We start from the raw sequence: 16238 nt of genomic DNA on the forward strand, positions 1-16238 counted from the left end.
GAGAGAGAGAGAGAGAGAGAGAGAGAGAGAGAATACTTCTATACTACTACGAGGCGTTGGAGGGAATTCTCCCTCGTCTTCTGTGCTTGGATGTTTGGCTATGTGAGAGCCCTGATAAAAAATTCGGGAGGGGATGGGGGAGGGCGGAACCTCACCTTGGAAGGTAGGGGAAGAGAGAGGGGGAGGAAGGGGATGGGACGTCATAGCATGTCGACTTGAGCCGGGCTTGGAATGAAGATAGCAAGGGAAGATTACAGAGACAAATTGAGAGGGGCCGGAGTGTAGAGTATGTCCGGATTGGGGGGAAGAGGGTGGGGAGATTCGGGGGTATGGACGGGGGGATGGGGTGAGAAGTGAAGTGACGCGTTGGGGGAGGAGGGAGGAAGGAGGGAGGAGGAGGGAGGAGGAACGGTGGAGGATGGGTGGAGAGAACGGTGCCGCTTCTATCTGGCCTCAGTCGTAGACAAGACTTTGTGAGTAACGAGCTGCCGCTGGTTCCTGCTGGTGATAATTTCCCCGATTCTCGATCCGAATTCTACCCCTGTTTCTCTGTCCCTGCTGTGTCTGTACGTTTGTGCTTCCGTCTCCTGGGGTTTCCCACCGTCTAGGTAGACCTGTCGTCCATGTCTCTCTCTCTCTCTCTCTTTCTCTCTCTCGCCTGGCGTCTAAACGTTATCATCAAACGTGACAGAAAATAAAAAAAAAAAAGTGAATAAAACGCGTCGCTGGGAGATGCCTAGTCGAGTGAAGAGGCAAACCCCTGTTGTTTCATTTATATTTTTTTTGTCTGGCCTTCCAGTTTTATTTTCCAGTCTGTCTTCCAGAGTACCTCATTCCTGGAAGCTCCAGGAAGCTCCAGAATGCTGCTACTTCCGTGGGTAATCGAGAAATAGGAATTTATTCAAAGCCTGACTTATAGACGCACGCAAGGTTCCCAAAAGACAGCCCCTCTCACTCAGTTCAGATAACCGACTGTCACTGGTTCCAGCTCCGAGATAAACGCATGTATCAATGTACATTTATGTATGTGGGCCATACATGTATGTGGTTTCATGTGAATGTGTATGTTTGTGTCACTTTCTGTCATACATGAACGAATTTTTTTTTTTTTAGTTTTCAGGTTCTGTGAAAAAGTTGATATTGAAACAGCAGTGTTGCCTAACTTCATTTCTGGATCTGGAAACGGTTTGAAAATAAAAAAATACCTCGATGAGGTAATCGTGAAATATTAAATGTACTTGTGAATGAAGTTTTGCTCAGTTATTTAGCGATTTTTTTTCCTCCTGGAGGTAAATTACTCACTTTTTCTTCCTCAATACATCATTTGTTTTGGTCAAACACTCTCGAACAGCCGAGTTTACAGAACGTTCCTATATACAGCGAGAAAGATACCCTATATAGGCCAAGCATAGTTATATTATTTAAATAATGGAATGCTTGCGAATCGACCTATAAGCTGAAATAAAAGAAAATTAACTCAGATTGAAATTAATAAGCTTAAATAAACTTACATAAAGTCATATCCTAATTACAATGGCGAGGCAAACTTTATAGTGAGAAAACATTACAGAGAAAAATAAACAAAATTTATTCGCGTACTGGAAAAACGAGGATAGATAGACGGAGTCAAAATAAAGAACGTACGAAAGATAAAGCAAAATATTAGCTAATTCTCGTGGGAAGCTGATAAGTGCAAAGGGAAATTGGTTAGCTCAGAGCCCCGAAGATGGTGGTGAATTCCATCGTTGAATTTTAGGACGGAACAAAGTGAGTATATATATAAATAGATATGTATTATTACTTGTTTTTGTTCCTGTTTGTTCCTAATTTTGATGCTGTGATTTTGTTTGCAATGATCTGAATGATATGTTTCTGAAAGACACTTCGTTTAAGGAGTATGTATGTATGTATGTATATGTATATATATATATATATATATATATATATATATATATATATATATATATATATATATATATATATATATATATATATTGTTACTTGTTTTGTTCCTGTATGTTCCTAATTTTGATACAATGACTTTTTACAATGAACTAAATAATGTGTATATAAAAAACTGGTCGTTTCATCATTTTATTTCTGTAGCTCCTATCCTATTGATTATAATTAATATAATGATAACTCACTATAGTTTCTGTTTTCGTAATCATAATCGTCATTATATAATATCATTATTCTTTACGTCTCCTGCTCTTACCGTCAAGGTACTCCTCTTGTCAGACATTTGAAATCACAAAGAAAGTATATTTAAAAACCAAATTACCAATTAAAGTGTTACAAAAACATCAATATTTGCCAACACTTCATTGTAACATATCCAATCCTTTAGCAACTTACAATTAAATGTATGTTTACAACACCATATTATTCTGTATAGTGTAATTCCAAAATCACTATTTGCCATAAATTCATTGTAGCATAGCCAATCCTTTAGCAACTTACAAACAAACATATGTTTAAAATACCATATTGCCCTGTGAAGTGTAATTCTAAAATCAGTATCTACCATGAGTTCATGGTAGCATATACAACCTTTTAGCAAATTACAAAGAAACGAATACTTAAAAAAAAAATATGACCCAGTTTAGTGTAATTCCAAAATCAGTATTTCCAAAGAATTCTTTGTAGCATATCCAATCTTTATACAAATCATCAAGGAACGTACGCTTATAAAAGCCATATTACCCCGTTTAGCGTTACCTAACATCACTATTCGCCAAGACTTCATTGTAGCAGACTCAATCTTTTAGCAAATCATTCTAAAACCCGTTACAAAAAACGCTTTTGTATTGCAGTCCAGTTCACACAAACGCAGCCCACCGGATCTTTCTCTCGTCGCAGGCTAAATAAAATGTTGCAAGCTGCAATATTTGCGCACACACACACACACACACACACACACACGTCCACTCCACTAATACACAAAGTAAACAGACACAAAACGAAGCGAGATGTTACACTGAAACAGCGAATTCATTGTGGTTGGTGCACTGCAGATCATCCTGTGTGCTTCGTTGCAAAAGTTATAATGATAATACACACTTTTAGCAACGGTATTGCAAAGGGAGTTTGCATGCAACTTAGTAGGAGGACCCCATAATGTGTATGACAATCAGGGCGTTATCAGATTTCGGGCAGGGGCCGGGGGTAGGGGGCTAACGAAAAGATTTTTTTTTTTTTTTTGGGGGATGGCAGTATCTCGCCACTTTTCTAAGAGTAGGTTTGATAAGGTTTATGTCAGTTCAGTTTAGGTCTGTATTTAGTATGTTTAAGGTCTGTATTTAGTATGATGAAGGATATATATATATATATATATATATATATATATATATATATATATATATATATATATATATATATATATATATATATATATATAAGTATGCATACAGTCCTTATCAACTTTCTCTCTCCATAGTCAACTGGTCTAAGTCACTGTTCATGGTTGCTGCTCCACCAGGCAATGGTATTCGAATCCTGCCGGGGACGAAGCACTTGACAGCTATAATTCCCCCTTGAGTGTAAGTTATTCTCCGGATATAGTGAACTGGATATTCAACGATATTTGTAGATTAATATTTTTGTAAAAAATATATATATATATATATATATATATATATATATATATATATATATATATATATATATATATATATCTATGAAACATTCTCTGTTAAAACAGAATTCCATCAAATATAAGAAGCCCATAAAAACGCCAAAATGTGGTAAATAAAGGCTATATTTCAGAGACCAAACCGTCTCTCTCCTCAGGCAAATAATACATATATGAGTGTGCGCATGTTTTTATGTCGCAATATTATCTAAATCACTGCGCTTCTGGAGTTAGAAAATAGCAGTTTTATAGCTTCCTCATCTCGCAGCAGCAGAGAAACACGAAGCAGCAAAAGTACCGAACTTCACCCGATTTCTGCATTTTTCTTAGAAGTTTTGAAAATTCCAGGCAAACTTCATTACAGATTTCATGATGCTGCATCTTTCAGCGTGCAAATTTGATTTTCAACCTCTCTCTCTCTCTCTCTCTCTCTCTCTCTCTCTCTCTCTCTCTCTCTCTCTCTCTCTCTCTCTCTCTCTCTGCTAGCTTTATGAAAGTGCAGCTAAGCTTTGCAAAATAAATAAATATATATATATATATATATATATATATATATATATATATATATATATATATATATATATATATATATATATATCATATAACTTATATATATGGATATAAATATACTTACACATTATACATATATACAAATATGCATATGGATACAAATACATATATACATAAATACAACCACATATATATACATTTTCATTATGGATACATATATTTTATCTTCATAATTGACAATCATACATACATATACATATACATATGTAAACTGTTCTCAAAATACACTCACATCAATTGCATGCATATACTACAAGCAACCAAAATCTCTCTCTCTCTCTCTCTCTCTCTCTCTCTCTCTCTCTCTCTCTCTCTCTTCACATTTCATTACACTGAGAGTATTTTCGCAAGAAGGATTTGCGCGTGTATCTAATTTCCTCCACAAGAGCTCACCCGGAGTGAAAGGTCGGAGCGCGTTCATAAGGAAGACAACTGCGTCGTTAATCCGGAGCGTTTTTGCGCTCCCCCCTCGGAGCAGCTAATGAACGCAACACCTCGTCGTTTTCGTGGCTAATGCTTTGGAAGATTTCAACTGCGAATGTGCTCCTTCGATGCTCGATATTCTTTTGTCTCCGGGCTTGAAAACACACACACAGATATATATATATATATATATATATATATATATATATATATATATATATATATATATATATATATATATATATATATATATATATATATATATATATATATTCAAGTCCACTTAGTGCAGGCAAGAATGTGATAGTGATTCACTTTGCCTAAGGAACACTCCACCAGCTTTCTCTTTGTGTAAGTAACACTTTGTATAAGTAACACTGAATATACGAATCATCTGGGAGGGGCAATACCGGACTTAGTTTCGCTTTGTGTAAGTAACATTGAACTTATGATTCACTTTACAAAGTAACACTGAAACTTAATAATCACTTTTCATAAGTAGCATTGAACCTGTGATTCAATTAAGTAACACTGAAACTTGTGATTCACTCTACATAAGTAACAATGAAATTGTGATTCGCTTTACGTAAGTAACACTGAACTTGTGATTCACTTTGGATACGTGACACTCGAACTTATCCACTTTTCACAAGTAGCATCGGACTTACGATTCACTTTATATAAGGAACACTGAAACTTATGAATTCACTTTACATAAATAGCACTGAACTTAGATTCACTCTAACATAAGCAACACTGAAACTTATGATTCACTTTACATAAGTAGCACTGAACTTAAAATTCTCTTTACATAATTAACACTTGACTTAGGATTCATTGAACATAAGTAACCCTGAACATAGCATCCCCTTTACATAAGTAATACTGTACTTATACTTCACTTTATGTAAGTAACACTGAGCTTCTGGTTCTCTTTACATAAGTAACACTGGGCATAATTCACTTTTTATAAGTAGCACTAAACTTGTTCTTCAATTTACAAAAGTAACACTGGACATAATTCACTTTTCACAAGTAACACTGAACTTGTCTTCACTTTACAGAAATAACACTGTACCTATTCTTCACTTTACATAAGTAACACTGAGCCAATGATACACTTAAATAAATGACACTGGAATCATAAGCCTTTACAAACTTTACTTGTACATTCTACCTGTGATTCACTTAGCTCAGAAAGCACTGTATCAGGATTCAGGAATCATTAGGCAAAGGTAATACTGTAATTAAGATTCAACCTGTATAATTGAGCTTTTCAGCCGAGAAACATGCTCAGTGCCACATTTAAAATGTAATAAATTAAATTAAAAAATACTTTGACCCAGGATGGCGCTCGGCATGTTTCTCGACCGATAGCCTCATATGCTTCTTCTTCTTTCGACCTTATCAGTCCCACGTCATAGCAGGGTCGGCCGCTCGAGTCAACTTTCTCCATCTACTTCTATTCCTTGAATCTTCTTCCCCCAGTCCCACCTCACCCATATACCTCCTCACCATATTCATCTATTCGATCGGCTGATTACCCAACACTCCTCCTCCTCCCCCTCACTGGCATGTTCTTGACTCTCTTGACTAGTTCCACCTCCTCTCTTCTTATTCATTGGCCATAGTTTCTCAGGAGAGCTTCCCTATCATTCTCCTTTACATTACATATACAACACATTCTTCTTGAGCAACAGAGTATAATGATTCTGATTACATACTTAACGCTGTGCGTAAGATTCACTACGCCTGATTCACACTGTACTTACATTAATTTTGCATATGTGAAAATGGAATTTTACGATACCTAGCGATATCTCTGACTCCATGTCTAATTTTTTTTATCACTCGAACCAATCTAATTTTCTTTATCACTCGAGCCAATCTCATTTTCTTTATCACTCGAACCAATCTAATTTTTTTTATCAATCGAATCAATCTAATTTTCTTTATCACCCGAACCAATCTCATTTTTTTTATCACTCGAACCAATCTAATTTTCTTTATCACTCGAACCAATCTCATTTTTTTTATCACTCGAACCAATCTAATTTTCTTTATCACTCGAACCAATCTAATCTCCTTTATCACTCGAACCAATCTCATTTTTTTAATCACTCGAACCAATCTAATTTTCTTTATCACTCGAACCAATCTCATTTTTTTTATCACTCGAACCAATCTAATTTTCTTTATCACTCGAACCAATCTCATTTTTGTTATCACTCGAACCAATCTAATCTTCTTCATCACTCGAACCACATCATTAATCGTATCTACAAAGTTTCTCACATACGTATCAGGTTTAAGGATACTCAGTTTGCTAGAGTTCTATCTCGGTCGCTACTAAAATGTGGAATAGTTCGTCCAGTGCAGCTGTGGAGTCTTTTGATCTACAAATATTTAAGCAAGGAGCGAATTCATTCCCATTCTCTGATGCTGCTGGTGGTGACGTCCCCTGGATTTCAGGTGTATCGATTTTGTATTCTATTCCCTCATATGTATTTATTTAGTTATTCATTTGTCATCAATTCCGTTAACTTTCTCTCTCTCTCTCTCTCTCTCTCTCTCTCTCTCTCTGCTGACATCTCCCGAATTTCAGATGTATCGGTTTTATTTTCTATTTCCTCATATATATTTATCTATCACCTTTCCCTGTAATTCTCTCTCTCTCTCTCTCTCTCTCTCTCTCTCTCTCTCTCTCTCTCTCTCTCTCTCTCTCTCTCTCTGCTGACATCTGAATTTCAGATGCATCGGTTTTATTTTCTATTTCCTCATATATATTTATCTATCACCTTTCCCTATAATTCTCTCTCTCTCTCTCTCTCTCTCTCTCTCTCTCTCTCTCTCTCTCTCTCTCTCTCTCTCTCTCTCTCTCTCTCTCTCTCTGCTGACATCTCCCGAATTTCAGATGTATCGGTTTTATTTTCTAGTCCATCATATATATTTATCTATCACCTTTCCCTATAACTCTCTCTCTCTCTCTCTCTCTCTCTCTCTCTCTCTCTCTCTCTCTCTCTCTTGTTTTACTGTATTTCTTTACTTTCTTTCTCTTGTTTTTCTTGTGTTTCTTTACTTTTCTCTCTCTGTTTATCTATTAATCTCTCTCTCTGTCTCTCTCTCTCTCTCTCTCTCTCTCTCTCTCTCTCTCTCTCTCTCTCTTCGTGTTTATCTATATCTGCTTCGTCTCCCTGGAGTTGTAACATTAATTTACCTCTCTCTCTCTCTCTCTCTCTCTCTCTCTCTCTCTCTCTCTCTCTCTCTCTCTCTCTCTCTCTCTCTCTCTCTCAAATACTTAAAACACCATGCCATGAACCTCACATTTTTGTCTCGAGAAATGGTGCCCAAAAATAAGTAAATCAATAACAATTAAAAAAAAAAGTAAGGGAATAAATGCATAAATAAATAAACGATGAAGCAAATAAACAACAAATTAATACAAGAACAAACAAATAAATAAAATAAACACGAGATTCGTTTCCACCCCAACAAACATTCACCTCATATTTTTCATGTAATGCAAATCTGGTCTCTTGTTTACGTTCGTCTCCTCCTCCTCCTCCTCCTCCTCCTCCTCCCTCCTCCTCCTCCTCCTCCTCCTCCTCCTCCTCCTCCTCCTGAACCCTTGCAATAATAATAATTACAGTTCCTCTTCTTCAGTCCCCATAAATTTATCTTTCCACTATACAGCCATATTTTTAAGAGTCTGATTTTTGTTTCAACCTAATTTTCTTGGCTGTGTGGTTTATTTTTGGTTTAATCTGGTTTATTTGCATGGTAAGTTGGTTTAGTTTCTTTGTAATGTTGGTTTAGATATTTTGTAACGTGGTTTACTTCTGTAAGGTGGTTTCATTTCTTTGTAATGTGGTTTAGTTTGTCGTAATGTGGTTAATGTGGTTTAGTTTTTCGTAATGCGGTTTAGTTTTTCGTAATGTGGTTGAGTTTTTGAAAAAGTTGGTTTAATTTCTTTGTAATGTGGTTTAGTTTTATGTGATAAGGTTTACTTTTGTGATGTAGTTTCATTTCTGGAATGTGGTTTAATGGTTTTAACTTGGTTTATTTTTGTAACGTTGTTTTATATATATATATATATATATATATATATATATATATATATATATATATATATATATATATATATTCATATGTATATATACATATATTATGTATGTATATATATATATGTATATATATACGCACAATCATATATACAAATATACATATATACCCACACGCGATTACCGCTCGACAAATATACATGAAGAACATTACATACAAACATACCAGACTTTCCTACAATTACCGTAAATCAAAAAGCGAAACTCTCTCATATGCAGAGGTCGTATTGCAGCAAAAAGCTTTGCAACCAATTAATAATAATTACGAAATGTCAGGACTGTAGCTTATTAATTCAAACAATGTGGAAATCAGTTACGGAGGCACTGTTACGAAAATTGGTAGATTCGCTTTACACGAAGAGAGAGAGAGAGAGAGAGAGAGAGAGAGAGAGAGAGAGAGAGAGAGAGAGAGAGAGAGAGAGTTATCGTTTGATAATGTTCTGATAAGCATGATTTTCCATATATATATTTTTTATATCTTAACTCATAAAGCTAATGAGAGAGAGAGAGAGAGAGCAACGTGAAAGTCATTACAAATGTAGTATTATGAAAACCAGTAACTCACTTCCCAAAAGAGAGAGAGAGAGAGAGAGAGAGAGAGAGAGAGAGAGAGAGAAATAAGCTGCAGTTGTAGCATTACGAAAAGCAGTAACTCACTTCCCAAGAGAGAGAGAGAGAGAGAGAGAGAGAGATAAGCCGCAGTTCTAACATACGAAAATCAGTAACTCACTTCCCGAGAGAGAGAGAGAGAGAGAGAGAGAGAGAAATAAGCCGCGGTTGTAGCATTACGAAAATCAGTAACTCACTTCCCAAGAGAGAGAGAGAGAGAGAGAGAGAGAGAGAGCTGGGAGTGCCCATATGGCAGGGTTTATAAAATGGACTACCATCAAATACGGCAAATGGAGCAAACTCGTAGGTCAAAGGTCACTGCAGACATTAGCAAGAGGAAGAGCGAACGGGAATTTGTAGGCAGAGAAAAACCTCGCGTAAATTATGATGACTGGGAATCGGAGAGGAAACTGGAATGAATCAATGGGAATGGAGTAAAAAAAAGATTGAAGTATTTCGTGTATGTATGTATGTGTATGTACTATATACAGTTATATATATATATATATATATATATATATATATATATATATATATATATATATATATATATATATATATATATATATATATAATATATATATATATATATATATCTATATATATATATATATATATGACATATATATAATATATATATATATATATATACATATACAAATGACTATCAAAATATCTCTCTCTCTCTCTCTCTCTCTCTCTCTCTGACATACATGGAAAGTGAATTAGTATTGCTACATATACAAATGACTCTCAAAATATTTGCCTCTCTCTCTCTCTCTCTCTCTCTCTCTGAAATACATTGGAAGCGAATTATTGATATTCCTAATTCTGCCTCCGGAAGTGATTGTCTCAATTTTTGCTCTCTCTCTCTCTCTCTCTCTCTCTCTCTCTCTCTCTCTCTCTCTCTCTCTCTCTCTCTCTCTCTCTGTGTGTGTGTGTGTGTGTGTGTGTGTGTGTTGTGAACTTCTTTTAGTCCTGAAAAATACAAAAATAAAAAATAAAAAACTAATGAAAAATCCAACCCATTTCAACCCTAAATTACTGAGAAATGCTGCCCTTACATTCTTCCTCGCGGAATAACATACATATTATTTTTTCGCCTCTTGCTGAGTGAAAGAAATCTGAAAACATGTTTTCTGAATTTTCAAAACTGCACTGACGTCCAGAACAGTTTTGTAGCTTCAAAATATCCTAAGTATTCGCATTTTTTCTGTCCGCCCTCAGATCTTAGAAACTACTGAGGCTACAGGGCTGCAAGTTGGTATGTTGATCATCCACCCTCCAATCATCAAACATACCAAATTGCAGCCCTCTAGCCTCATTAGTTTTGGTTTTATTTAATGTTAGAGTTAACCATGCTCGTGCGTCTGGCACCACTATAGGCCAGCAACACAGGCCACCGCAGGGCCGTGGCTGAAAGTTTCATGGGTCGAGGCTGAGAGTTTCATACAGCATTGTACGCTGTACAGAAAGCACGACTGCGCCGAAGAAACTTAGGCCCATTTTTTACTTTTTTTTATTCTGGGTATTATGTAATGTATATTTTTATTTTACCAAGTATGATTCGATTATTCTTTATCGTGTAAATATATGCTGGGAAATTATTTGATTCAAACGTTGATTTTTTTTTGACAGCATAAACATTTGAGTATATTTCAAAAATAATTTTCCGGCTGGCACAATATTAAAAAAAATATGTCCAGGTAAATTTTTCAGATATATTAAGCCATTTTACAATGGCGTGTACTAGTGGCTTCGCATCTCTAATCTTAAAAGTTTTTTTTAGTGGTCATGGAACCACAAAATCTCAAAATAAAATAAGTTTCAAAAAACATTTTCTTTAAATATTCATCCTGCATCACAATGACTTGTATCTATCACTTTTATCATGTCTTGAATAACTTTCATCATAAGTCTTGAATAACTTTTAGGGGCCCCTGTAACCACAAACTCTAAAAATATATTAAATTTCAGGTAAACATTTTGGATATATTCAGCTAACAACACAATGACGCAATCAATGTTTTATCATGACTGAAAGTATTGTTAGGGGCCCAAGTAATCACAAAATTCCAAAGAAAGTTTTCATGTGTACCTTACATCACAATGATCTGTATTTATCACGATTTTCATTACTCTTGAAAATATTTCCTGTTGCCCTAGGAACCACAAAATCCCAAAATACAGTTTGATCTAGGTAACGTTATAGTATATAATCAGCTTAGGTCATAGTTACGTACGTCATTCATTGCTATAATTAGTCTTCAATTATTCTTATTGGTCCTGAAACTATAAAATCCTGAAAAAACACTTTATGGTTGAGGTAATGTTTTTGTAAATAATCAGCTTAAATCATTTGGCTTAGATTACAGTTACGTATGCCATTCACTGCTATAATTAGTCTAACTATTTTTAGTGGACCTGAAACTATAAACCCCCAAAATATATGTTCAGTTTAAATTATTCAGCTTAGATTATAGTTACGTATGCCAACCACTACTATAATGAGTCTAATTATTTTCAGTGATCCTGTATGTGTAAAAACCCAAAATTACATTAAATTTCAGGGAACTTTTTCATATGCATTCAGCTTCCATTACAAAATGACGTGTATCAGTTAATTTTATCACTACTCTCGAAATATTTCCAGTGGCCTAGGAACCACAAAACCACAAATTACAGTACGTTCAAGTAGCGTTTTCATATATTTTCAGCTTACATTACAATTAAATTTATCAGCCACTGCCGTACTAATTAGTTTTGAATTATTTTTTGTAGTTACAGGATCGACAAACTCCCAAAATATATAAAGTTTCAGGAAAGTTTTATTTATAGTGGTCCTAGAAACCAGAAACTCCCAAAATACAGTAGGTTTCCGGTAGCTAGGAACCACAAAATACAGAAAATACAGCAGGTTTCAGGTAGCTGGGAATTACAAACTCCCAAAAATCAGCAAGTTTCAGGTCACTAAGAACCACAAACTCCCAAAAAATACAGCAAGTTTCTGGCACCCAGGAACCACAAACTCCCCAAAAATACAGCAAGTTTCAGGTACCTAGGAACCACAAAATACCACAAATACGGAAGTTTCAAGCAACCAGGAACCACAAAATCCGCCCCCCCATATAGCAAGATTTGAACCACAAAATCCCAAAAAATACGGCAAGTTTCAGGTACCTACAAAAGAACAAACTCCCAAAATACAGTAAATCTCCGGTATCTATGCAAAAGAATACAACAAGTTTCAGGACCTATGAACCACAAAATCCCAAAAATACGGCAAGTTTCAAGTAACCAGGAACCACAAAATCCCAAAATACAGTAAACTTCAGGTACCTACGAACCACAAACTCCCAAAATACAGCAAGTTTCAGGTACCAAGGAACCACAAAATCACCCCAAAAAGTACACCAAGTTTCAGGCAACGTTTTAATACACATCCAGCTCACATCACGAAAAATGACGTTGCTCATACCAACCCAATCCCACCACCAATATTCCCAAACGACTGCCACCGGTGGCGCCCCCCACCCCTCCACCGCCCCGGGGGTCAGTTACAATAGTCTTTCCTCGTCTCTCCGTTATGCTAATCTCTCATCATCGCTGCCCTTTTCGTTGTTATTTGGCCGATTCTTCAGCTGAGAGAGAGAACCTCAAGAGCAATTACGGAGGGCTTGGAGCACCCTCTCGTCCTTTGCATATTAATGAGCTCATTTTTCTTCTCTGGGGCACGGCACGGGATTGCTCCCGTCTGAGTGCCCTCTGAGGGAGGGAAATTTCCTTCGAGCGGGTAGGCGAGGTATGTGTAGGTATTGGGAAAAGGGGGTAGGAGATGAAGATGCACTTTCTCTCTCTCTCTCTCTGTGTCTCTCTCTCTCTCTCTCTCTCTCTCTCTCTCTCTCTCTCTCACACACACAAGCACACAGACATTATGCAATATATGTATATATATATATATGTGTGTGTGTGTATAGAGAGAGAGAGAGAGAGAGAGAGAGAGAGAGAGAGAGAGAGAGTTTTCTGACTTTTTCGTACATTATCAGGCAACCTGATAATGTATTTGTAATGAACCATTTAATAATAATGTTTTTAAACTTCATTCCATTCATCTCTGTTGAGAGAGAGAGAGAGAGAGAGAGAGAGAGAGAGAGAGAGAGAGAGAGAGAGAGAGAGAGAGAGAGAGAGAGAGCATTTGTATCAAATTCACTTCACGTTTTGGGAATCATTGACACCCAAAAGGGAATTATGTAAATTATGATTATTGCACATTCGGAGAGAGAGAGAGAGAGAGAGAGAGAGAGAGAGAGAGAGAGAGAGAGAGAGAGCATTTGTATCAAATTCACTGCACGTTTTGGGAATCACTTACACCCAAAAAGGGAATTATGTAAATTACAATTATTGCACATTCCCCGGTGAGGGTTCGAACCCCTGCCTTTGAAAATGAGCACAAGGATAACAGTTGACTTAATACACTCAGCCATCGAGAGGGACAACAACTGAGTCCAAACTCTGTAGCACAAATTCACGACACATCCAAGCTGTTTGCTCAGAACTGAAATCAACCCATCTATGCCTTGACAGCTCAGTATTCAAATGTTTACACTTCTATGCGTGTGTTTGACAGTGTGACAAGATTTGCAAGCAACATTCTACAGTTTCAGTACTGAGTCTGAAATAGGCTTATAATATTAAATCTACTGTAATTTTGGAATGCTGTAATATGCTGTAATGGTATGTAATTTGTGTTGAATTCCAGTTTAGTTAGATATAATTGTAGAGTGTTAAAGGTTACCCTTTTAGGACATAAAGACTCGTCAATACTTTTTAATTACAAAAATATTATTTTCCCCTCTGGGTTCATTGAAGAACCAGCCTTTGAGAAATAACTTTCAACTGTAATATGCTGTAATGGTACGTAATTAGTGCTAAATCCCAGTTTAGGCAAATACAACTGTAGTGTTCACGTTACCCTCTTAGGACATAAAGACTTGTCAATACTTTTTAATCACAAATAAATTTTCCGCTGCATGCATTCAAGAACCAGCCTTCGGGAAATAACTCTCTCGGGAAATAACTTTAATGGTATTATTGCTCTGAATCAAGTTTAAATAAATTAGTTTTCCCCCATCATCTTCGTCAATACTTTTTAATCACAAAAAGCTATTTTTCCCCATTCAGAACCAGCCTTCAGGAAATAACTCTCTACTGCATCGCCTTTCAAATCGTTAAGAACTTATTGCAGTTTCCTTAAATACAACTGTAGTATATTCACGCAACTTACCTCGGACATAAAAGCCTCGTCAATACTTTTTAATCACAAATAACTATTTTAAGTTGATTCATGACCAGATGAAATAATGATGATGGTGCAAATTTTTTGATCATCTTGATGGTGATTGATGATGACTTCCCCCCTCCCCAATCCCCCGTTAAGAACTTATTGCATTCCTTAACTTCGAGTGTTTCGACCGAAGGGGGAAACGAGAGAGAGAGGACGTAAGTTGATGATGATGATGATGATGATGATGTTGATGGTGATGAGATGATGACTTTCTCCCCTCCCCCAAACCCCACTGCTACGAGGAGTGGAAAAAGAGAGTGAAACAGTGAGAAAGAGAGAGAGAGAGAGAGAGAGAGAGAGAGAGAGAGAGAGAGAGAGAGAGAGAGAGAGAGAGAGGGGGGGGAAATAGTGAGAGGGAGAGAGTGAAAAGAGTGAGTGAAACAGTGCAAGAGAAGAGAGAGAGAGAGAGAGAGAGAGAGAGAGAGAGAGAGAGAGAGAGAGAGAGAGAGATTTGAAAGTTGGAAAGAACAGCAAGCCACAAGAATTCTACGTGGTAATATAAACATAACAAATAATGGTAACACCTACTAACACATTTATCTACACACAAACACAAACACAAACACATACACTTACACTCGTGTGCGTGTCCCAAGAGTATGACTGGAATTACGACAGCTCAAGTGAGAGAGAGAAAAAGAACTGCTAAAACCTTTTGATTTTCTTTTTTTTTTTGGCATTTTCTTTCATCATCATTCGCCTTTTCAGTTAAACCAACGCGGAATTGAATCGAGCCTTTTTAGGCGGAGCAGAAGTGCGGAATTAAACGCCAGAGTTTGATCCTCAGCAAATTTCCAATACGACGACAGTGAGAAGAAGAAGAAGAAGAAGATGATAAAGAAGAATAAATGAAAGGAGGAACTGGGAGGAGGAGGAGACACGGAATCGTAGAGGAGGAGAAGAAGAAGAAGAAGAAGAAGAAGAAGAAGAAGAAGAAGAAGAAGAAGAAGAAGAAGAAGAAGAAGAAGAAGAAGAAGAAAGAAAGGATCGTTAAAATGAAAAGATTGTGCCAATAATTTCTTCATAATTCTGTCTTCTATATATATATATATATATATATATATATATATATATATATATATATATATATATATATATATATATATATATATATATATATTATATATTATATTATAAATGCGTTTATATCTGTAACTTTCTAAACAAAGTTATCTAAAATTCCAGTGAATTTTAAACTCAGAAAAACTGTCAATACCGTAAAATGAAACATAACCTCTTTTGCTTAAAAGAAAAAAAATTATATATATATATATATATATATATATATATATATATATATATATATATATATATATATATATATAAATTTATTCACAATGCACCTCTAAAATAAAATACAAAGCGAGCACCAAAAAAATCCCTCGAGAAAGCAAACTTACCTACCTGCCTACCACGCAAAGCGAGATAGTCTCTATGAAGGCCAAAATGGTTTTATGTGAAATGGTCCGCTTGAAAAAAAAAATTCATGGACAAAGAAATTTAGGGGAAAGAAATCTAGCTACATTTTTCTCCCCAG

At 35.9% G+C, this 16238-nt stretch overlaps 1 protein-coding gene across 1 annotated transcript in view; it reads left to right on the forward strand.

The window, feature by feature from the left end:
• Positions 1-455: 455 nt before the first annotated feature.
• LOC136831578 (lachesin-like) overlaps positions 456-16238 on the forward strand; it is a 177884-nt gene continuing 162101 nt past the window's right edge. Inside the window, exons 1-2 of the mRNA XM_067092199.1 lie at positions 456-504; positions 1121-1767. The gene's annotated coding sequence lies outside the window, so the exon portion shown is untranslated. The remainder of the gene's footprint in view (positions 505-1120; positions 1768-16238) is intronic.

Source organism: Macrobrachium rosenbergii, chromosome 48, assembly GCF_040412425.1.
Source record: "Macrobrachium rosenbergii isolate ZJJX-2024 chromosome 48, ASM4041242v1, whole genome shotgun sequence".
In the NCBI taxonomy this organism is placed as follows: domain Eukaryota; kingdom Metazoa; phylum Arthropoda; class Malacostraca; order Decapoda; family Palaemonidae; genus Macrobrachium; species Macrobrachium rosenbergii.